Source organism: Camelus bactrianus, chromosome 14 (assembly GCF_048773025.1).
Source record: "Camelus bactrianus isolate YW-2024 breed Bactrian camel chromosome 14, ASM4877302v1, whole genome shotgun sequence".
NCBI lineage: Eukaryota > Metazoa > Chordata > Mammalia > Artiodactyla > Camelidae > Camelus > Camelus bactrianus.
The window spans coordinates 18,665,808-18,690,820 of record NC_133552.1 but is presented as its reverse complement, the minus strand read 5'-3'; the positions used below and the strand labels follow the sequence as shown (position 1 = coordinate 18,690,820).

Sequence of the window (25,013 nt, the reverse complement as noted above, 5' to 3'; positions counted from 1 at the left end):
GATGGGCCAGATCTAATGGAGCAAGGAGGTGAGTTCAAAGACAGTCCGACAGAAAACAAAAGTAAGAAAGAAAAATATAGGCTATATAAATACATATATACATAAATAAAATGTACATGATTCTATTAATAAATGTTTTATTGGTTTCACTTTCAAAAGTTAACTTTATTGGGAAGGTGATGGGAAGAAGAAACGTGTGGTGGGGAGAAAAAATGTGGGGTAAGAATGGTTTAAAAGTGCAAAATCCTAATCTCCTACAGCCTGATGATAACATATCTACAATTGAAAAAGCAAAAAACCCAGTATAAATATATGACATCGACATGTTTTTATGAAGGGTATTTTCGTCTTATGTGAAACAGTTTAAAAGGAAGCCTTGAAAAGATCAAACTGTTTCCAAGTAACTTAATTTTTCCCCAAGTAAGGCTCAAGGATATTAAATAAAATACAGTTAGCAACCAATAATTCACAGTGTCTGGAACCCAATGAAAAGTACCAGGCGCACAAACAAGCAGGGAAATTTGATTCATAATGAGAAGGAAAATCAATCAATCAGGATGACCCGGATGTAACAAAGATGATGTACTCTGTAGACCAGGACATGAAAAGAAGTATTATAACCACATTTCGTATGTTCAAGAAGGAAGAGGTAAATATTAGCATATGAGGTAGAGGCATGTGAGGTATAAAGAAAACCCAAATTAGATATGAAGATACAAAATACAATTTCAGAAGAAAAATACACTGCATGGGATTAACTGCAGATTAGACAAGGCAGAAGAAATATTAGTGATATATTAGCAACAGAAATTGTCCAAAAAAAACCAAAAACAAAACAAAAACCACACACACACACAGGGGAAAAAAAACAAACAGAAAAAAAGAACAAAAAAAGAAGAAAACACCATTAAACTGTGAGCAATTTCAAACAACCAAATAAATCTTTAGTGAAGTCCCTAAAAAAGAGGCGAGGGAAGGAGAGAAAAAAAAGTATTTGAAGAAATAATGGCAATTTTCCCCAAATTTTATTTAAAAAAAAAAATCCACAGATGCAAGAAGCGTAACAAAGCTCAAGCAAGAGAACAGTGAAACTGCAACAAGGTGCGTCGTAATCGAGTGGCTGCAAACCAGTGACAAACAGATCATCTGAAAAGCAGACCAGGGAAAGAACTAAATTACACACAGAGCACCAAGGAAAAGGTTGGGAACAGACTTCCAGGTGACAGAAGACGAAGCGGCAATATCTCTAAAGTGCTGAAAGGAAATATTGAAAAGCCTGTCAAACTACAAGTCTATGCCCAGTGAAAATATCTTGTCAAAAATGAAGATGAAATTCTTTTTCACACACACGGAAGCTGAAAGGATTCAGTCACTGGCCGACCTGCGCTATAAGAAATTTTAAAGTAAGTCCTTCAGGAAGAGGAAAATGATACCAGATGGAAACTGAAGATGTACACAAAAGAATGAAGAGCATCAGAGATGGTTAACTATGTAGTTAAATACAAAAAATATTTCCCTTAACTATTTAAATCTCTTTTTAAAAGATAATTGGTTGTTTAAAACCAAAATAATAATAATGTATGGGTGAAGAGGGGCTGTAGCATATGTTGGAGTGAAATGTATGACAGAAACAGAACACAAGCCGGGAGAGGAGAAGGGACATACACTGCTGTAAGGTCCTTACATTATCTGCAAATAGACCGTACTACGAACTCTAAAGGAACAACTGAAATAACAAAAGAGTTATAGCCAATAAGCTAATAAAGGAGACAAAATGGAATCATTAGAGAAAAATATAACCTAAAAGATGTAGAAAAGGAGAAAAGGAATAAAGAATGAAATAAAAAAACAAATAGCAAGATAGCAGATTTAAACCAACTGCAGCAATAATCACATTAAATATAAATATCCTCAATTAAGTACCTTAAGTAAAAGGTAGAGGTGGTCAGATTGGATTAAAAAAGAGCAAGACAAAACTATTGCTGCCTTTAAAATAATACTTTAAATATAAAGGCATAAATAGGTAAAATAAGAGATTGCAAGAGGGTCATCTATGTTAAAAATAATCAGAAGAAGTCTGAAGTGGCTATATTATTTGGACAAAGTGGAGTGCAGGGCTAAAATCATTTTATAATGAATGGAAGAGTCAATGTGCCAAGAGGTCATAAAAATCCTAAATGTTAACATGTTGATAACAGAGCTTCAAAGCTTATGAAGCAAAATAGGATAGATAGAATTGTAAGGAGAAATAGAAAAATCCACAATTAAAGTTAGAATTTTCAACAATCCTCTCTCAATAAGAAAAAGACTAAAGAAGCAGAAGATAAATAAGGGTATAGAACACTTGAATAACACTGTCAACCACGTGACCTAATTGGTTTTTGTGGAACATTCCATCCCATAACCGCAGAATACACATTAATTTCAAGCACACATGGAATTTTTACCATGATCAACCATATTCTGAGCCACAAGTCTCAATAAATTTTAAAAGATTCAAATTACGCAAAGCATGTCCTATGAGCACAATGGAATTAAATTAGAATTCAGTTACAGAAAATTATCTGGAAAATCTCCAAATATTTAACACATAACTAAATGATCCATGAGGGTCAAATAAAAGGGAAACTGGGAAGTATTTTGAATTGAATAAAAATAAAACATGGTGTATCCAATTTACTTAATAAATTTAACAATTTAGATGAAATGGACCAATTCCTAGAAAGACAGAGCCACCAAAACTCATTTGAGGAGAAAAGATAAATAGCTCTATTTCTATTTTTAAAATGAATTTGTAGTTTACAGTCTTCCAACACCAAGAATCTCAGGCCCAGATAGTTTCACTTGTGAATTCTACTGCACATTTAAGGAAGGAATCATTCTAATTCCACACAAACCCTCTTTCAGAAAACTGAAAAGGAGAAAACATTTTCCAACTCATTCTACAAGGCCAGCATGACCCTAATAGTAAAACCAGGCAAAGACATTTTAAAGGAAAAAGAAAACTGCAGGCCAACAGCCCTGATGAACACACATGCAAAAGTTCTTTAAAAAAATTTTAGCAACTTGAATCCAACTATATATAATAAGGATAATAAATACATCAGGACCAAATGGCATTTATCCTGTGAATGCAAGGTATAAGCACTGGAATATCAATGTGATTCGCTGTATCAATAGACTAAAGTAGAAAAATGATAGAGTCATCTCAATAGATGCAGAAAAAGCAGTGTCACAAAATTCAACATCCATTCATGATAAAAACTTTCAGCAAAATAGGAATTGAAGTTCTTCAACTTGATAAAGGGCATCTACAAAAAACATTCAGCTGACATCACACTTAATGGTAAAAGAATGAATGCTTTCCCCCTAAGGCTGGAAAAAAAGGCAAGAATGTCCACTCTCAGCAATACTACTCAATATCAGACTGGAGGTAATAGTGGCAGGCGGGCAATAACATGAAAGATAAAGAGGAAGGAAGGGAGGGAGGGAAGAAGAAAGGAAGGAAGGAAAGAAGGATGGAAGGACGAACAAACGAACGAATGGACATCCAGACTAGAAAGAAAAAAATAAAATTATCCTATTCACAGATAAAATGATTATCCATACAGAAAATCCCAAAGAATGTACAAAAAGCTACAGGAACTAACAATAAGCATGTTTATCAAGGTCAAGGTCAGAGGATAAAAGCTCAGGATAGAAAAAATCAACTGTATTCCTACATATTAGCAAAAACAAAAGCTGAAAAATTTTAGAGTTCCATTTATGATATCATAAAAATACATGAACTAGGTATAAATCTAACAAAATATGTGTAAAATCTGCATGCTGAAAACTATAAAACACGGATGAAAGACGTTAAAGAGAACCAAATAAGTGGTGAGATACACCGTGTTCACTAATTAAAAGACTCAATATTGTTAATACGTCAGTTGCCTCTCCCCCCCAACCAATGTATAGATTCAATGTAATCCCAATCAAAATTCCATGAAGATTTTTCACAAAAAAAATGACAAAGTGTTTCTAAAATTTATACGTAAAGGTAAAGGAACTGGAATAAGCAAAACAAATTTAGAATAAAGCTTATGGGTTCCCACTCAAGACGTTCTGTAAAGCTACTCTGATCATGCTAGTGTGGCACTGATAAAAAGACAAGTGTAGAGCAATGGGAGAGAACAGAGAGGTAAGAAACAGTCCCACACAAATATGGCAAATTGACTTGACAAAGATGGAAAAGTGATTCAGTGCAGAAAGACAGTCTTTTCAACAGTAGTGCTGAAACAGCTGGACAGCCATATTAAGAACAAAGCAAAACAAAACCCAATTGGATCCAATCCAACGGAATTTGGTAAAAAAATATTTTAAAGTAAAAACAAGGAAAAAAAGCGATTGAAAAGTTATAATCCAAGGAGTTGAATACTTTCATTGACAAGACCTAAAAATGTCTATTTTACAACTAATTAACTGTTCTATAACCATATGAAATGTATTATTGGGTTTGAATTTTAAAGTATAGTTTTGCTTTGTCTTAAAGCTGTCAGATTTATTGGTGACTAATCTCCAGGAGAACTAACTCAGGTATATTGATACTACAGGTTCCCTAAATCCCACATGAGTATTTAAAGACTTAAATTACTTGCTTAGAATTTCAAAAATCCTAACAAAATACTAGCAAATTTAAATATAACTTTCTATTTATTTATACACACACATGTATAGCATATAAGGCTCTATGAATATAATTTTCCTGTATCAGTGTAGTTTCTCTCTAAACATTTACAATTACTTTAAAATTATTCTGTAATTCTAGAAACTATCTCTGGTTCTTCCATACCTGTCTGCTCTCTTTCTTTGTTTTATTTAATATAACTACTAATTCCAAAAGAATGCCCATATTCTGAAATGCCTTTAAGCAAGAGGACTCAAGAGGGTTAACTTTGTCTTTTCTTCTTTTTTTCCTTCATGAAAATAAGCTCCTCAAAGCCAAGTTTCTTCATAAATCACCATTTGCTAAATTGTGGTAGATTATGAAAATCAGAAGCCACGGGCAAAAAGGGCATCACAGATTTAGAAACCAAATGATGTTCTATATAAAACACTTGAAGTGAAAAGTTGTCCTGATTATGATTTGTTGTTTCAAGAACCTCGTGCAAGTCTCCTATCAGATATGAATACTATTTCTATTTTACTTTTTGCACAGCTATGGAAAATAGATGCTTCAAGCTCTTGTACTTTTTCAAAGTGATTTGTTAGTTTAAGCTAATTTTTCACGTTAAATTCCCTAAGATGACAGCACTAGAGAAAGAAGAGCCAATAGGAACCAGGTTAACCATCATTCTCTGCCCACGGAAGTACTTAGAGCCATTAGAGCTCGTCCTTGTTGATCCTAAAACAGTAAGATGAAGCTTGACTGAACAGTTTTATTGACAAAGGCAAAGATAAATTCTAGAAGACACAGCTACTGAATTTCTAATGTGGTACAGCCTTAGGTAAGCATTAAATTGGAAAAGGTTAACTCTGTGTGCGAGGGACACTGAGTGTTTAATAAATATCCTCTGCTTTGTTCAAGGGACACGTTTCCATGTTACGGCCTCTCTCTTTAGACTCCCGCTTTCTTTAAATGGTCTATTTAGAATTTTTAGAGGTGAAATGGACCTTAGAGATCACCTCATCCTAATTTCCTTATTCTGTAGGTTTAGAAATTGAAGCTCAAAGACATTGTGTGTTTTGTGCAGCATTTATGGAATTCATTGCAGGATGGGGCAGAGAGCCATCTTCTGATTCAATACGCTGTCCTCTGGACATGCAGACCAGGAATTCCAGATTCACGTGTAAAGGTCTAAACTAAGGAATATTCGTGCTGGAGGAGTCAGGTGGAGGTCCCTCCTGCCAAGCTCAATGGAACCTCATTCATCACGTAAAGCTGCCCACTTCACAGGTGAAGACACTGGCCAGGAGTCTTTGTGGAGACCAGAGCCAGAGCCCAGGTGGTGTATGGGCCTGGCAGCCTGGCTGCAGGGTTTCTAGGCCTTGTCCTGAGTACAGACATTGAGCTTTTGATGAACGCCACCCCCCGACCCCCGGCTTCATATTAGATTATGATGCTGGAGAGGCTGATGGGCACCCAGCCTAGTCCCAGTGCCAGGAGTCCCACGGTCTGAGGTGCTTTCCAACCACCGGGAGGAGGTCCTGGAGCAAGGGGGCCCCCACAACACACAGACACACCCTGCTGACAGGCATGTGGCTTTGTGAACATGCCTGGTTGATTTTCAGATGTCTTTTCATAAGCCATGGTGCTTCCCTGGAGAGCCTGTCACACCTCTCAGGAGCTGTGAGAAGGATCAAAGGGAGCCCAAGTGGACCAGGGACAACAACGTGCACTCGTGGAGAAGGCAGGTGGGCTGCGTCCCCGGCTCATCAGCACGTCCCCTGAGAACCTCTGGCTTCCCAACACAGCCCCGCAGGCCTTGACTCTCCGTGCATCACCTAGGATCCCCTTCCTATGTCTCGGCCACAGTGTGACCCTGACATTGCTATGTCCCCCTTTCCTCGCAGGTAAGTACATGTGAGAAGTCAACAACATAATGAAAACAGTCAAGTGCTGCGTGGGCTCCCAAGGCCAAAGGAGTGGGAGACACACACTTACCACGAGCATTAGGGTCACTTTTTAGGATTTAAACTTGCTGCTGACCGCTGTAAAAGACATGGCCACTGCAACACATCTTAGCCAGAAGGATACGAACTAGAATAACACATTTCCACCCATTAGCTCTTTGGGTGTTCCTTCGTTCATTATTATACTTATCCAACAGAGCACCCACGAAAGGCCTGGAGCTTTAGGGTTGGCTCTAAAATGACGGAGGTGAAGAAGACATAGTCCCTGCTTTCAGGGACCCTGGGACAGTTGTGGGATGGGGAGAGGAAGACACCTGACGCTTCGGGTCATCTGGGAATGATGGCTGGCAGAAAGAAGCCGGGAGATGTTTCTGAAAGCAGAAGACTGCCCCTGGGCCTCTTCCCTCTGAAAAGTAAGCGGAGCTGCCTGGTTGGACACCCAGTACTAAGTGAATGAGGACACCCCACGAAGAGGGAGAGCCTGGGTCTGGAAGCAGCACGCCGCATCCCCACAGCTCTGTCGGTGGTCGAGTGTGGCCACGGAGCAGGAAGGCGGGGGCAGTGCTGGGGGTGCAAAGAGAAGCCGTAGGAGGAAAAAAGGCTGCACACAGGCTGGGGCCTCGTGGGCCATGGACTTTATTCTGAGGGCAGCGGGGGTTCACACAAAAGGGTTTTAAACAGGCAAGTGATGCACTTAGATCTGTGTCTTAGCAAGGTCGCCCTGACCACAGTGTACAAGACTAGAGGAGATGAGACCTGGGGTGAAGGGAAGGAAAGAATGAGCGCCAGAACCAAGGGGAAGCGAGATAGAGAAAAGGGGGGATGAATTCAAAAAATATCCGGGAGTTGGCCGAAGAGGAGAGGTCTGAAGCAAATGATACAGTTATTAAATAAGAGAACTAAGTCTGGAGAACCAAAGTGAGGTGGTTTGAGTAATCAAAAGTAACTGAAAAGTCACACAGCTCAAGGGAGACACTGAAGCAGCCCCGCTATGTAACAAAAAGGAGGTGTTTCCAAAGGGCAAATCTGATGGCCATTGTTAGAAAAGTAACACTGCTCCACATTCATACCCCTGACAATTAAGACTTCTCAATAAACTGGTTCTACACGCATTTTCTTATGTAATCCTCACAACAACTATAAGGTAGTAGGTACCATTATTTTCTTCACGTAAAGAAAACTGAGCCAAACACCGCCCAAGGTGACATAACCCTTAAAAACACAGCAGAGCCAAGATCCAAACTCAAGCCAGTCGAGTCTCGTCTGGAACCACCACACAGAACTGAGAGCTGCCAGGCTGTTTGCAGACACCTCAGAAACGCCCAATTCAGTGCACTTAGTGAAAAACTGGAGTCTGTCCTTAAAACTGTAAAGGCACCGACAGCTATGAGGGTTAGACACATTGGGACAAATTATACCTTAAATATACTGATTTATTACATGATTAGACATGCATTTCTAATAAAGAGATATTCTTAATTGAATGTGCTTTCATTTTAAGTTTCGTAGGTGGTTGGAAGGTAAAGTTAAAATACAAAATGATTCATTACTTTTATGCAATGTACAAAAGTTAAATCCTTCGCTCCGTTACACAAATTAAATACTGCATATATTTTAAAATTCAATCGTAATATTTTGAATAAAACAAGACGTTTTGCTAACGTCCTTAAAATGGTGTCAGTGACAAAGCATGAATCCCATCACCTGCTACCCCAAATTAGGATAATTCTACACAAATCACATAAAACTGAATGCTTCAGATACATATTGTGAGTAAAAACCGAGCTAATGAAATACAACTTTGACCACCTTTAATAAATGCGGGGGGGGGGGGATTAGGTTATATTGAGAGAATTTTTAAAAAATCAAGTATCTTAACCTACTAGGATAATTAAGTTAAATGAACAATTAACCTATTTCAACAGTGAAGTGTGCTCGAGACAGAAAAGGGTTTTAACAAAGTATTTAAAGCATACAAAATACATGTAACATATATGTAAATTAGGAAACATAACAGTAGAACAGACACCCCCAAACCCACCACCTAACTAAGGAGGTGACCCTCACCACTGAAACCCAGGCTGCTCCTCCCCACTCCCTCATCTCGCACCGAGGGAGGGCCGTGTGCTACCCTGGCCTGAAAGTGTTCAAAGTCATTCCTGTTTATTGAGTTTCTATGGTTACTGTCTGCCTCCCTCCACTAGAAAAGGGCTAGGGTCGGGGGTGTTGACTGGTTTATTTACCACTGTGTCCCAAGCACCTGGATCTGAGCCTGGTCTATGGTAAACACTCGCTATTGTGCTGCTGTAGGAAGGAACATGGACGGTCATGATAGTCACAGTGAATAGTCACAGTGGCAAACACTTAACTGCACTTAACTACTTGCCAGACCAGCCCAGAGACTGGACTTTATTCCGAGGGCAGCGGAATAAAGCTCATTACACACATTTACTCATTTAACTACCTCAACAGTCTGCTCATCTCAGTACCATTATTGTCCTCATGTATACAGATGAGGAAACCAAGGCACAGAGGAGTTACGTGACATGATCAAGGCCATACTTGTCACCGCTATGAAAAGCCAAAAACATTTCTGCAGTTTTAACATAACACATGCCTTCACATAGTCCTTTGAAAGACTGGTTATGCCTGGAACATTGAAATAGTTGGGGAAGCGGTGAGAACCCAACACCTATACATAGAGCACCTGTTCTGTGCCAGGCACTGGGGATTCAGTCATGAACAAAATCCCTGCCCTCGTGGAACCTACATTCAAGTGGGATTAAAAAAGTAAACAAGACAAACATCCAAATACAAGGTGTGTGAGATACGGACGGTACTGGGGAGACCACTGAAAAGGGAAGCAGGGATGTGCAAGATCGGAGAGGAGAAAATTTCAGATCAAGTCATCAAGGAAGGCCTCCCTGAGAAAGTGAATTTGGACTAAAAACCTGAAGGAAATAAAGGAATCAGCCACAAAAGAGCTTCTCAGAGAGAAGAGGAGAACAAGAAGAAGTAATGGTTGTCTGATAATCAAGAGTCCCTGCAAAGTCAAGCCATCACGAAGCATCACGAGAACATGCAGTGAGCAGTACACATGATGCCAGAGACGGCCCTGGCTTTCTTGGTTTTCCAAAAGACTCCTCTCCTCTTTGGTGGAGAAGAGCACTTACTGAGATCAGCATCATGCTACACAGTGCACTTAAGAAGCACTGCTGTGTGTATTACAGCAATGTGGCCCTGGAATTACACAGCACTTGGTATTCTCCCAAACGGGTTTCTTCAGAGATTATTTTGCAGTGCTTTTCACTTTCCAATTCCAATAAAAACTCAAAATCTTTTCCTGTCTGGAAGTATAAACAAGTGACGTCCTTTTGTAGAATCATCTGTCTACAACGTTCAAGCGCTAGAAATGCAATGATAGCTCTTTTCTGAATCTTGGTTTGGGGGGTTTCATGAAGCCATGAGAATCTCACACCAGGTTTTACTTTCTTCTACTACAAAGCTGTTTAAAGCTACTTCTAAGTGAATATGGTAGATTGAATACACTCATTTATATTATCTCTGTTGCTTTCTACAAACCACCAAAGAAACAGAGGATCAAGTTCTAAACATAGAAGAATGGAATAAATGGGAGAGATGTCCGTTTCAGCAGCCTGGGGGAAGAAAGATGGTAATTCATCAAGCTGAAACCTAAGCAAGCAGTAAAGAGAATCCAGAAGATAGCTGATATGCGTTGAAGAATCCAATACTTCCAAAGCACAGGCTTCTCAAAGTACAAGGTTCAGGCAAAATGAGAGTCTGTAGGAAACACAGACCCTTCCTTACCCTTACTAACTGAATATTAGAGCAAGGGCTAACCATCCTCTAATAGAACCAACACTCAGAAAAGAGGAACCTAGAGGAAACAGAAGCAGTGTATGGAAATGAAGAAACTTTAAAGATCCTAAAAGATGACATGGATAAAATAATGGGGAGGGGGTGGGCAACACCAAACCAGCACCGGAAGCTCTTGGAAAATTGAAAACTGGTATTACGAGACCACAAGCGAAAATTCCCTAGAATAAATGCAAAGTGAAGTTGAAGAAATATCTCAGAACTAGAACAAATACCAAAGAGGGAAAAAGAGGAAAGAAGGGAAAGAACAGCAGTTTAGAAGGGCTAACATCTGGAGGTGGGTGTATAGCTCAGTGGTAGAGTGTGTGCTTAGCATGCACCAGGTCCTGGGTTCAATCCCCAGGACGTCCATTAGGAAAAGAAAGAAAGAAAGAAAGACTAACATCTCAATGGCAGAAGTTTTGGAAGCAGAACAGAGAATATGGAGGAAAGTATCATAAAATAATTCAAGAAAATTTCCTAGAACTACAGATCACGCTTTTTTAAATTTAAAAAGCCTATCAAGCACAATCTGTTCTGCTATAAAACTTGTTCGGAAAACGCAAATTTGTTCCAACACAATCTATACGTTAGAGAACAATTTGACAAAATTCGTATTTCACATTTTGCTTATGCTTATGCCTTCAGAAATAGTAGCTAAAAAAAAAAAAAGAGAGAGAGAAAAAAGAAATACTAGCTAAACACAGGAAACTGCACCCAGCTGAACCAAGCTGCCTGGGAAAACACATACACACACACATCTCAAACATATACCAGCTACTCGGTTCACGTTTGTTATCCTACAAGGTTGTTTTGCTCTTCTTTTGCAAATGTTAACTTTTGTCTGTAAAAAAATGCACTTACTCAAATCCCAAACAGAGTCTAACCACTCTGGTTCAAAAATACCAAGCAGTGCATGCAAAAGAAAAACATTTAACTATTAAGGGAGACGCTTTGGAAAGAAACAAGAGAACATGGGATATCTCCAGAGCAGCAAGCATAAAGGAGCCCACACCTGGATCACCAAAGATAACACATGAAAATGAAACACCCACAAGTAGAGGAACTTCAAGTGCTGTGAAGTCAGTAAGAACAAGCGCTAAAGAAAAGAGGGGAAACGCAAAGATTGCTGAGTACACGGACTGAAGAACAAATAGCAAAACATAACAAACCCAAACAAAAATCCAGGAACAGCCTTTCTCACAATCAAAGAGAAAGCACTGTCTCTATACGAAGCCCTTACGTGGAAATCACCAGGTCCTGCAGAAGTAGCTTCTTTTAGTGCTACTAATGACCAGTTTAGTAGTTTCAAAAATGTCTATAATTTCAAAGCTTTCAGCTGTCAGGTGAAGCAGAGATTGCAGATGAGAAAACTGCTGAAGAATTTCCAGCAATAATACACAAGTTAATTGAAGAAGGTGGTTATCTATATCCAACCAAATTGCCAGGTTGATGAGAAACAGGTATCTAGCTAAAGATGAAGGCAGAAGTATTCAGAGACCTTCCAATTCCCAAGAATCTTGAAAATGCTGCTAAGGAATCTGAAATCTACCCCACAACACATGAGCCTAGCCAATCAGAATAGAGACTGGCTGCAAACAGCCAGTTGAACCTAACTAGTGCACACCAGCCAAATCAACCCGGCCTCTAGGAAGCGGGAGCAGCCGCTGAGAGGACGGATTACTGCAGCGCAGTGCCCTCGACTTCAGAAACCGCATTCCTTCAGAACAGACGCGACCGTTCCAGATACAGCATGGAGGCTCCATGAAAGGAGGACTAAAGCAAAGACTAGAAAAAAGTTCTGTTTAAGGGGCTTAGCCCTTTAATGAGGGAGGAAGAATGATTTGAAAGGAAGCCAGGTAATCAAAGTATAATCATCAATTCAAATGGCCCTATCACTGTAACAAATAAGTATATATATTAGACAGAAACCATTATACAATAAGAGTAATCCAGACTGGTGACTCCTAGATTGTCAAAATACATACACACAAATGTTATTTCAGCAAAATCTCAAGAACAGTTATGAAGTTCACCTTGTTTTGCTCAGGTTATGGAACATCAAACATCTACTTTACACACACAAACATTTTAGAAAGCTACTACGCAGCAGTAAATATGGCTCTGTAAACGCTACATCACAGTGGCCTCATTCAATCTCTTTTATGGAAAATAAGAGCAGACTTTGTACAACAAAAGAAAGTAGTAATGATACATTTCTAGTAAGCCTTCTGAGTCTTAAAAACTGTTTACCCATCTGTGAAAAGTAAAGCCTACATTAAAACATATAATGTATACAAATCAAGTTAACGTACATAATTACAAATAAGACTTTAGATGCATGTTACACTTATTAAAAGCTTAAGAAATATGAAAAATAAATCACGTCCCTTTTTTCAATAAACGAGATCCACTTAATAATTTTAGTCCTTACTCCCACTAATCCTAATTCTGAAAAAAAAAAGACCTAAAATTGATCATATAAAAAATTTTGCATGTAAGTTTCTCAAGCGTTTGATCAAAGGGATCAATTTTTCTTGACAAAGTAACAAAAACAGACATCATCATCTGTGTATAAGCTTTATGAGGAGAGAAAGTATACATGGATATAAAAACTGTATGTGATTTCCTAAAATTACGGAATATCAGTTAAAATTATGGAATGGAAAAGTATAGTAATGACCTGTGTCTGTAAATCACATTCAACTCATTAGACATGCTCGCAAACTTCTCACACACCTGTGTTAGTCTTCAGTCTACCCAGAAGAACAGAAACAGTAGCTTTGGCTTAACTGCAGCTCAGTGACTGGTTGTACTCTTGACTCTGAACTAGAAATTAAGGTAGTTGTCCTGCCCATGGGTAAATCACTGTGCACATGACCTCAGAGATGACTCAATGGGAATAAATTCAGATTAACTACTGAATTTCATAAGGAAGTTTATGAAGATGGCCTTTTAAAAGAAGTATCTGAATCCTTAAATGTGTGGTACCTGATTCAATGGTTTCTACAAAATTTTATTTGCCAATTTATACTCATTTGCTCTTAAGATATGATGAAGGAGAAAAAATTTAAGGCTCCTTACCTGCAATCCAATTACAGTAATTGTTAAAGAACAATGCCAGAAGTAGATTGAATCATGAAAGAAAAAAGAAAAAAGTCAGTCACTTTCCATACTGTTTACTGTATCCGTAATTGAGTTATTTTACATGTATGTACATAGCCTACATTTTTGTAACATTCAGGGATATAGTGGCAAATTTAAAATGCTTAGCTATGTACATAGAGGGGACTTCGATGCCTGCTGAATTGAATTTTAGGGAAAATTAAGTCTAACTATTACATGTTATAATCTCATGTTTAGAAACAAAAGAAACTAGGGAGTTACAGACACCAAAAATAACAGAAACTAAGCAACATGAAAACACTTCACATGTTAAGTGGACAAAGCAATACAGACTGTGCATATCCTATGATGACAGCTAGAACCATGAATGCATACGTGTGGTACCCAGCCTCCAAGATGGCCTCCGGTGACCCTCCCCTCTAGGTATGCACATCCTTGTGTAATCCCCTTCCACCTTCCACAACAAATAGTGCTGACCTGTGAAAAATATTGCACAAATGATGGGGTGTGACTTCTTTGATCACTCTCTCTGGGAGAGGCTAGCTGTCACGCATGAAGACCCTCATGCAGCCTACGGAGAAGCCTATGTGGCAAGAAATGGAAGGCACCCTGCCAACACGCAGCAACAACGTGCCAACCATGTGAGTGAGCTCTCTTGAAAGTGGATCCCCCAGCCCAGTGTCAAGGCTTTAGATGACTGCCTCCTGGCTGACATCTTGACCATAACCTCAGGAGAGACCCTGAGCCAGAACCATCCAGCTAAGCCACTCTCGAGTTCCTAACCCCCAGAAACCGAGTAAGAAAACAAATGTTTATTGTTGTTCTAAGCCACTAAATTTTAAGGTAATTTGTTACAGCAACAGAGAACTAATAAAATGTATATTTCAAAAGGTCATGGAATAAGAATAAGAATAGGAATAAGAATAAGAATAAGAATAAGAATAAGAATAAGAATAAGAATAAGAATAAGAATAAGAATAAGAATAAAGAATGACTGTAGTAGAGGAAGATCAGGGATGATTTCTTCTACTTCCTAAACCCTCTGTAAAGTTCTATCATTTTTACTGTTCAGCTGAATGCCTCTAACTTTAAGGACTCCCACCACTTTCTTTAAAGAAGTTCTAAGTCATTCATTCATTCCACAAATGCCTCCTAGGATGGGAAGTCCAAACAGTCCCAGTCCCTGACCTCATGGAGCTCACATTCTAGTGGCCAAGAGAGGCCTTAATCGATTCATGTCACAAATTAGTCTGGGAGTACAAACTGTGATATACAGTCTTTTTTTTTTTTGATATATAGTCTTTTTTGCTATAACGTGTGTTTCTGGAAGGCAAATTAATTCGTAAGTGATTAGTAAGTGGAAAAATGATGTCAGTCTAACACAGAAGCGGTGTTGCTTCACAGGGGGTTTTCCTACCCAAGAGTTGTCAGAACAGCCAGTGAATTACAATCTTCAGCAAGAAAGGAAAGAGTTCCAGGCTCTGTTGCTGTTTAGCAGCAGCAGAAACCCTTTCATGTGTGTTTAACGAAACTTAAAAGCACACGCTTCCCCAGGAGTCCCCCCGCCAGCCTCACCGCCCTGCTGGCTTCAAGCTTCATTTCCTTCTGCGTTATCTTTGCACCTGCCGCCTCTGCTTTAATTAACATGTTGCTGGCATTTCACTCTACTTTTCTGAATGTATTTTTAATATCTACCATAAGAGCTTCCAGCTATGTGGAGCTGGTACCCATTTTTTATCTTCTCAGGGCTCTGGTTACAAAGCCACTTAAGTGTGGGTGGCTGGCCCCAGCTGTTTTCTCCATAAACTGTCTTATTTTTTGCATACAATTTTGGAAAATGAGAAGGTTTTTAGAGACAACGTTATCATGGTATAGAAGAAATGCCTGCACTATTAAGGAAAATTGTACAGTTTTAGAAGACTCTGACCTCATACGGGAATAAGATGTGCGAAGGTCTAAAGCAGAGAGTCAGGAGTACAGAGGGCGCCCACCAGGAAAAACACAGGCTTCAGTAAGCTTTCTCTTTATCCCCTCAACTCTTCTGCCGCACTAGGAGAGCCATGCTCACTTCAGATGGCTGAGGCATTCCTTGTCTAACAGCACTGTGTCGGTGGGCTGGAGCGGGGCAGCGGTGGGTGGAGAAAAGGACAATGATGAGACTGAAGCTAATTCAGTGCTTCTCAACCTTGGTGGAACCTTAGACTCAAGTGGGAAGTTTTTCACAAACATAGGTGCTGAGGCCCATCCTGAGCTCTGGTAGGTTTTAAAAGTTCCCCAGGGTGATTTCAAAGTGAAGCCAGGGTTAACCAGAGCAAGACACCAGCAACAGAGAACTGGAGAATATGTCTTAGGCAGAATTTAAACAACAACAAAACCCAAAACCTGATCATATTTATGCATTTTAAAAAAAGGTTTCAGTTGTAATTAGTCAGTAAGACTGTATATTCATTTCCCCCAACTTACAAAGATATTTCTGAGGGCGCAGGTAGGGCTGGAAATAAGCAGGGCTGGAGGGTGAGGACCAAGACCAGGGAGCAATAATTCGGCTTCGGGGGAGGCAGCACGTGGCCCTGGCACCTAAGGGCCAGGATGCTCAGTCCCACTGGGAGACTTGAAGGGGAGAGCAATGTGGGGGAGAGGCTTAGAGGAATTTCCAGAGGGATTCAGATAAGCTACTCAAAAGGAGTTCCTGACCGAGCACACTGAAACTGTAGCACACACCATTTATAAACATGGCTGTCTTTGGAATGTCAAAATAAAGAATGAAAATGGATTGGGAGATTGAAACACAGTCCTAGCATATGGAGGTAGAAAAGCAGGTTGCAACAAAAGTTTGCAAATTTAGTAATCAGAGCTGTAGGAAGGGATATTTTTAAAATACAGATTCCTGAGTCCAATGTCAAAGGTATGAATTACTCTCCAGAGGGAGGAAATGATAAATTGATAACAATAAGAGCTGCTACCATTTATTCGGCATTTACAACGTGCCAGGCAATCTTCTAAGCATTTTGTATGAATCATCTGATTCTGTTCCTGTAATTCCCCTAATAGTTAACCGGGACACAGAGCAGTTAACAGAGTAGCTTGGCCCATAGTAAAGGGTGGATCCAAGCTTCCAACCTGCAGACCTCCATAGAGTCTGTGCTCTTAACCATGACATTCTGCATCTTCTAAAACACCCTCCCCATCCCCAATAAACCAAGTGATTTTGAGGCTGCTAGTATTTGAGAACCACTGCACTATGATCTTTCAAAGTCACTTTTAGCCTTATCAGCCTGTGAAATCGGGCTCAGTATCAACTGTGTCTCCCTTTACTGGGCTTTAAATCAAGCAGCATTATCTCCTACATTATGAAGAATTTGCAAAATGCTAAATGTACCAAAATAGTTTTCCTCTAGAAGATGGGCTTGTGTCTAAGACTTCTGTCTCGGACAAAAATAGAAATTTTATATCACATACTTTTTTCTTTACTCACTTAGCAATCTGCTGTCTTATCAATTCTTCTCTGCTAATATCTCTGCCTTTAATTCTTTTTTTATTTCTGTTGCCAACACCCTAATCCAGACCCATATCAGAAGACTTCTGGATTATTGCCATTTAATCCCAACTGGTCCGTCTGGCTCTAATCTCTATCCAGCTGGATCCAAGCAAATCCATCTTGTATACTGCTTCCAGGCTAATATTCTTAATTTTTTTCTTAATTTCTTATCTGTCACTTGTTCAATTACAAGTCCTTTAATGACTACACCCTACCTATAGGATAAAAATCTCAATCTTTAGCTTGGCAATCAAAGTCTGTAACCTATTTCTAACTTCTTTTTTAAAAAAATTAAACTACAATGCATTTTCAATCCAAAATTCCTTCATCAAAACAAGAATTAAATATACCTTAAAACTACATTTAAAATGAGAAAAACACTTAAATTGCGGACTAATTCTTTAGATACTTTTAATGTGATTCTATCTTGGAGTTAAATATTCAAACTTGGCTCCAATTCAAACCAGCTGCTTATGCTAATAGTTTTTAAGTTTTCTGCAGAATGTGTAGGAGGGTGTTCTTAACACAGCTAAGCTATCACATCTGATCTCTCAGGTCATCTCAGAGCTAGAGTGAATTTAGTTTCAGCGTGTGCAGTTACACAAAAACTGCCCCAAGACAACAAAGAGGGTTCAGGTTGTTTCTTAAAGCATGAATCTTTTATATAATCCACAAAACCAGTTTTCAAATCTTGAATAAGACAGCTTTTACTTAAAAACATATGATACCTTGCCAGGAGGAAAATGTATACATCCTTAAATTACAAGCCAGAGAAATTTATCCGTATGTTTTAGTCATGAAACTTCTACTCCCTTGTCTACTATAAGTTTAAAAAAAGAAAAAAGTTGTACCACCGAGGAGAACCAAGAAGAAAGGCTCAAGTGTCTATGCTCTGTATCTATTTCAGAGCTCATTTAGCAGTCACTTCTCGGGGCTTCTCTGGAGTTCTGATGAAGTTCTCCGATTACCCCAGAAGAGCCGAATGAAAGATGAGGGAAAAAACAAAACCCTCCGTGAGTCGATGCTCACTAGGGAGGGCAGGGAAGCGGCAGGCAGGTCGAGGACCACAGCAGGGAGCCAGAGAAACACAGGGCAGCTGCTGGAAACCTCGTCCTCTTCTCTCCCCTGAATCAGCAGAGCTCAGCTAGTGCTTTCTTCGTGCTGATGGGAGGTCTTATGTGGACTCGTTCTGAAATTCGACCCAATGAATTCTATATACAATCTTTTTTAAAGAGTGAGAAAAATATGCAAATAATGAATGAAGGAACGATATCCAGAAGAAAACCTGTCTTTTGTCCAGTCTTTTGTAACAGATTCACAGAGCAACTGTAGACCTGGAAGCACGCGGGAGGGGAAAGACAGGCTCTGGCAAAAAGGCAGCATCCAAGAGACAGAAGATTCTACCCAACGCTTGTGTCTCACCAATAAAGGCACAAACTGCCTTGAAACAGCTCTTCCTTGACCAGAGCAGGAGGACAGAGTCACCAAGGAAAGACATCCATCCCTGAATATGTCGTTTATAATCAATATTCTCTCTTTCACACAGATTATGTATGATTCGGAGTCTAAAATATTATCACAGGAAATAATTTTTCTTAAAGCTGCTCCACTATGGTTACATTAGTTTCTAACGTCCCTCATATTGATAGAATCCTATTCCTTATGGTTTGGGACTGCCTTTTCCAGAGTGGCTTTTGATGAAGACTTTCTAAAGCCTCATAGTTTATTTTCCTTCCCCTAAACCACCTGTCACACCCACCCCCACACCCCAGGAGAAGGCAATGTCTGCTTCATTTGCTATTTAATTTTGCAGAAAGCAATTACGTTTGACTACACCAGAGTCTTCCACTTGACATGATTCACTTCACTTCAACAGGAAAAAATGTGGATCAGCAGAAAGCAAGCTGACCCAAGCACAGCTCTTAAGAGCACAAGTTCTCGAGTCTCTGCTGGGGCCAGTCCTCATTCCTTGTACCGCCTTTATCGATCACTTCATCTTAATCACAACCCAATGACTGGGATTCAAATGGCTTATTGATAAAGGCTAAGTTATATTCTTCTGCTTACGAATTCAGGAAAGCATGGAATGTAGTTTAGAAAGTTTTCCATCAGAAAAGTTAAAATTTAAAAGTTCTGGTTTATGAAATGCTTAACAGTTAACCACACGGAAAACTTTGATTTTAGATAACTGAGTTTGCAGTACATCAAAGCAAAAAGAATCGACAAAAATACAATCCTGCCACCTTGTGGTACTTATTCAAAAGCACTTCACCACCTCATATTTTAAAACAAATTTTGATTTTTAAAAATGTGCTTATTTAGAAAAACATTAATCACTTTAATTACTTTAGAATCTTAAATGCTGATAAGAAGTACTTTAAAATCTTAAATGCTGATACTAATGGTCATGAAATTTACAAAAAACTATTAAATTGTCAATGTTTGGCTTAATGAAGTTGTTTCTAAGGTCAGAACTAAGCCGGCTCTTCAAAAGTAAGATGTAGAAATGCAATAGTGAGCACTTGGAACTCTCAATAAACTCTTCACATCAGTAATGGATGGCGCTCTCCTTTCTGGTAATTAAATAACCCTCATGGTGAATAAATGGACCTGCAAATTTTTTATTGCCCGCTAGATAGCCTTGCTTGATCAACTTTAAATTCTGAAGTAGGATAAGTATGGTAAAATTCTATAGCACCTTGACTACATATATTTTATAGCTTAAATTGTACCGACTCCCAAATAAAATACTATGGAGTTTCTTAATATCATGTTGACATAAAAAAAACTAGTTTTAAAACAGTGGATAAAAATACAGGACCATTGACATTTTCAGAGCGCCATCTGTAACAATTAATTCCTTTTAAGAAAACTATTCAATGAAGACTAAGTCTCTTGACAGATAAGGGAGTGGAAGTTTATTCTGTGAAAATAAGAACACCGATTACACAAACATATGATGACAGTAATACTAGGATGGACCATATGGAATTCTATTTATAAAGGTCAAAAACTGTTGAATATTGCTCAGCTATAATTAGATAGTTCATTGTAAGACCTAATATTTATTGAGAGCTTCCTCTAAATCTGTGATTGAGCTGATCTATCTCATTTAATAATCCTCATGTTAACCTTGTGGAGGAGGTAACCACTCATATCCCCAACTTACCAACAAGGTCATTGAGGCTTGGGGGTCAAATAGCCTGTCCTAAGTGACAGCCTGTCTGCTTTCAGTTTCCAAGCACCATTTCCAATAGCATAGGTATTCATATAGATAAAAGTAGAGTATCTGCTTAAAATGTTTCTGAAAAGTAATAAATTAGAACTTCTGGCTAAATTTTTGTTTGTTTCTTGTCTTTCTTTTAATGAAGGCTCTAAATTACATTTATGTTGCCTTCTCACTATTAAAACTTCCCGGAAAGAAGGCCAAGGAGACTGTTGGATTTTTCTGTTCTACAGCATCATCTGAACTTACATCTTTGGTTCAACAAACACTGGTCATCTCTTTTATCTCACAGTGCCAGGACTCTGCCTTCTCTTTTTTCATATATACCAGCAGTTTTTCACTTGCATGCCGGCATCAGTGCCTCAGACCTTTATAACTATGGGCATATCTGATTTCTCCCTCCCCTCTCACCCACCCATCCAGCCAGCAAATCTCTGAGAACTTGCTATTTGTACCAGGGGCTGAGGACAAAAACATGAAAAGGCAGAGTCTTTACCTTGAAAAATTTTAGTAGGAGAGACAATGGGACAGTGTAAGGATAATTATTTCAAGACACACATGCAGAGAGTGTAATGGAATTTGGGAAGAATGGCAGCTAATTGTGTTTTGAGGTCTCTATTTTTGTCCCTTCCATCTTCAAAATCATTCTCCAAATAAGCTTCACATTTAATTGTACAACTGTGCTAAGTGTTTACTTTTACCACATAAAGTCTTGTACTATGTTAATAGAAAAAAATACAAAACAAAAAGTTTTATCAGGGATAATGATTATGCAAGTAAATGTTTTCACAATCTTTTTAGCTTTTCTGTTGACAAGTTAAAATGTCCAAATAACCCACTGAATGGCTACAGGAGAAACAAGGATATCAGTATTACCTATGAATTCCATAAGTAAACTCAGAAAAATAGAAGATTAAAGAAAACTAAAGAAACAAAGATTTTTCAAGTTTGTTAGCTTTAAATTCCATTGTTTTAACCAAGCACCAGCTTTTAAAGCTCTATCACAGCCCTTTCTGTACTCCATTTCCATTAGCTTTTTAGATAAACTGCTTTTCTTAATTTTCTCCTTAAATGTCCTTAAAATTAGACAAATTTCTCTACACTTCTTCAATCAGACCAGCTCTGCTATCAGATTTTAAATTGCCAATAAAATGTTAGTTAATACATATACTTACAAGTGCATATACATATGTATATGTATATATACACCATAATATACACTATAATTATATATTTTTAATGTACATACAGATATATAATTACATTTTACATATTACAATCACATACAAATGACATATGTGAGATAATTTTTTTATCTTTCATCCAATACAATGTAGATGGATTTGAAGAATTTTCCCTTCTAATTTATTAAAGAAATTTCTAATTAAATCATTAATAGTATATATTGCTTTATGATCAAAATTATGCTAATTCACTCAACAAATGTTTATTAAACGTACTTTATATGTATTGCATATATATAAAAAGGACAAACACGCGCTGAAAGACTGGGACTTAGTCTGACTGACGAGCTATGCTTCCATAAGTAGCAATAAGGATGAATTATTTGCCTTCCCTCCCTCACAAGTTATTCTAAGGATCCAGATGAAGCAACACATGTAAAAGCACTTATAAAGTATTAAGTTGCTTCTAAAGCCAGTAATCAGAGATGCAGGTCATTACAAAATAGGTGGGCAAATAAGATCACTTAATACTATAATTGAGATGAAATTTATCTTATATATCCAAAATATTCTCAATTAACCATTAATCTCAGTGGCATATTCGTGAATCATAGGTTCTATTTGGTTTAACAAAGTACGTCTTTTTTTAAATCATCACAAGCCAGTTCTAAAAAAATTACATCATAAACCACAACTCCTGGTCATCTATTTGTCAATAACTAAAATCTAAGTTATTTCAGTGACTTTTAAAAAAAACAATCAATCTTTGCATCTGTATCTATACCATTATGAAAACAGACATTATTTGACCATTAGCAATCAGATCTCTTAGTTCCCTCACTACCCTAAAATCATAAAGTTTACAAACACTTCTGGAGCCCATAAATGAAAAATAAAGTAGAATTTTAAAAAATGGATTCATTAATTTTTCACTAAAAATAATTAGAAAATTTTGCCATCATATGCAAGAGTTAATTTAGGCAAAAAGCTTGTTTCTCCTTTAAGATTCAAGAATTTTCATTTATGCTAAGCAGAAAAACTTCCCTTTTGTACTTTCAGCTCTAAGGCATGATGTATCTTTTCTTTAAACTGTTAATACTGATGAACTCTACAGATTTAACTATAAAAGACTTAAAGTTTATTTGTCCATTATCTTTTTGGTGTATCTCTCTTTAAATAAAACTAATTAAAATCTATGTCTTTGTATAGTAAGCCAACTGCAAAATTCCTATAATTATTTTCTTTAATTTTAAGCTAGTGAACAACTGTTTTTGAAACTTAAACCGTTTTAAAATCATAATTCTAAATTAATCCCTAAGAGTTAATATCAACTACTCTTAAGAATTTTAAATTTATGTTGAACTACACATGAGTACTTTTGCTAGCATTCAAGTCAGCTTAAGTTACAGAAACAATACATATATATACTGTTATAAAATATATACAGTATATAAAATATATGTTTTTAATTAAGCTAGAATTCACCAGCTCTAAGAAGCATTCACAAAAATTTTGAACATTTCAAAAGAACCATGCACCTGATGCTTACATATAAATCTAAAGGCCTCTGTTTTGAAAACATACTATAAACATACTAACATCATTTTCAAGTAAGGCTAAATGAAGGTACTATGTTCTGATAGAAAAGCTCAACATAAAATTCTAAAGCATCTGCAGTTTTAAGTCACTTCATAATGGTTTCCCCCAGGGAACCAAACAAATTAAAAAGCTGTTATGAAGCTACAATTTTAAAGATCTTCAACTAAAATAGGACTTTCTACAGTTCATCTCAGTTAACAAGGAAAGGAAAAAAAATCCCTTCCTTCATAATCTCCAAATAATCCTCCAAGTAGTTTTTAAAAAACAGCTTCTAAAATGTCCCAACTAGAAAAAACAAAAACAAAAACAAAAATGGCTGAACTGAACCTTCTTTCACCTTCCCAGATGGGTATGTGGAAGCCAACTGCCTTTCAAGGTAAGGAACACCGTTCAGGACCACTTCAGGATCACAGAGGGGCAATTCTCTCCAGTTAATGAATTACATGTAAGTACTCACAGCTGGTCTATCACTAGGCTACAGAAAAATTCTCGTGACACACGCGCCAGCCACCGTGGCTTCCCTGGGCTGCTCTTTTCATCCAGGCCCAACTGACACCCCTGGTGGCCCCAGAGCTCCAGGAAGCAGCCCAGGTTCCATCCCTCCCCCAAGGCAGTTTCTGTTTAAAGGGGCAGGGACTCAATTTATTGATGATGACTGGGCCTCCGAGGGGACACACAAAAAAAATGTGAACACAGTGACTTGCTATGTTTAGGATTTTAAAGGGCGCAGGAGAGTTTCTTCAGGTTTTCTGAGGGTGTAACTGAGTCAGTGCTCTTATGGCTTCTGGGGGTGTCCTTGATCTAAAAACCAGGAGTAGTAGGGGGTTTCCCAACTATTGAAACATGTTTGGGGTGGCGAGTGGAACAATGAGGATGCAAGAATGGAAGACTTGAGGAAGAGAAAAGATGAAGGAAGGAATGAAGGCAGGAAAGGAGAGGGGGAGGGAAGAGAGGTGGGTGGGAGGGGCAGGGAGAGAGGCAGACAAGAAGAGAAGGAGCAAAGGAGGGAAGGGAGGAAAAATCAAGCTGACAAGCAAAGCCAAACTGGAACGAGCAGATAGGAGGGCTCAGAGAGAGATGGAGAAACTAGCTGCCCACAGCCTTTCCATCCCCAGGAGGCCCCACAGTACTTCCTGCAGTTTGAGCCCAAGATATTCCACTCGAGTCCTATAAATATACCACTTACTGGAGCAGAGGTGGGGATGGGGTGGGAAAGAAAGAGAAACACATAGTTCTTCATTTGTTTTTCTCCTACACAGTCTGCAGTGCTACTCCAGAAGGTAGGAAAAGATGGATAAAATCAACCAAAGGGGAAGGAACTGACATCTACAAAAGCAGGGTGGTGTCTATTATAAAACAGAAAATAACTAGTAAATGTCCAAGTTGGAGCTTTTAAAAAAGAGCTTAAAGTCTAGAAAATTAAGGAAATTTTATGATAGGAAAATATAATGCAAAGGAGTCAACATCACAGATTTTCTTTTAAACTATGAGATTAAAATGAATAACAACAAATATAGTACATATCAAAACTTGGAGAATGCAACTGAAGTAACATTTAGGAGAAATGTACACTCTTGAATATTAAAATAAAGGCTAAAGATTAGTGGAATAAGGCTTTATGAAGAAAACTGGGGGGAAACCCAACAAAATAAACCTGAAGAAAATAAAAGGAGATAATAAAGACAATGGCAAAAGCCATTAAAATAAAAAACAAATATATATTACATCAACAGAGTCCAAAATGGGCTCTGCGAAAATGACTGTAAAACAAACTGTTAAACCCCCAGTATGATTAATTAAGAAAGAAGAGAAGGCAGAAATAAGCAGTATCAGGAATGAAAAAGGAATA

General features: G+C 38.1%; 1 protein-coding gene across 2 annotated transcripts in view; it reads right to left on the bottom strand.

Moving 5' to 3' along the window:
* TSC22D1 (TSC22 domain family member 1) overlaps positions 1–25,013 on the bottom strand; it is a 110,171-nt gene that overhangs the window by 7,827 nt on the left and 77,331 nt on the right. Inside the window, exon 1 of one of the 2 annotated variants that reach the window (XM_045514024.2) lies at positions 23,622–23,738. The exons of the other annotated variant lie outside the window; for it this stretch is intronic. The gene's annotated coding sequence lies outside the window, so the exon portion shown is untranslated. Of the gene's footprint in view, positions 1–23,621; positions 23,739–25,013 lie in introns of those variants that run through there. 2 annotated transcript variants of the gene reach the window in all.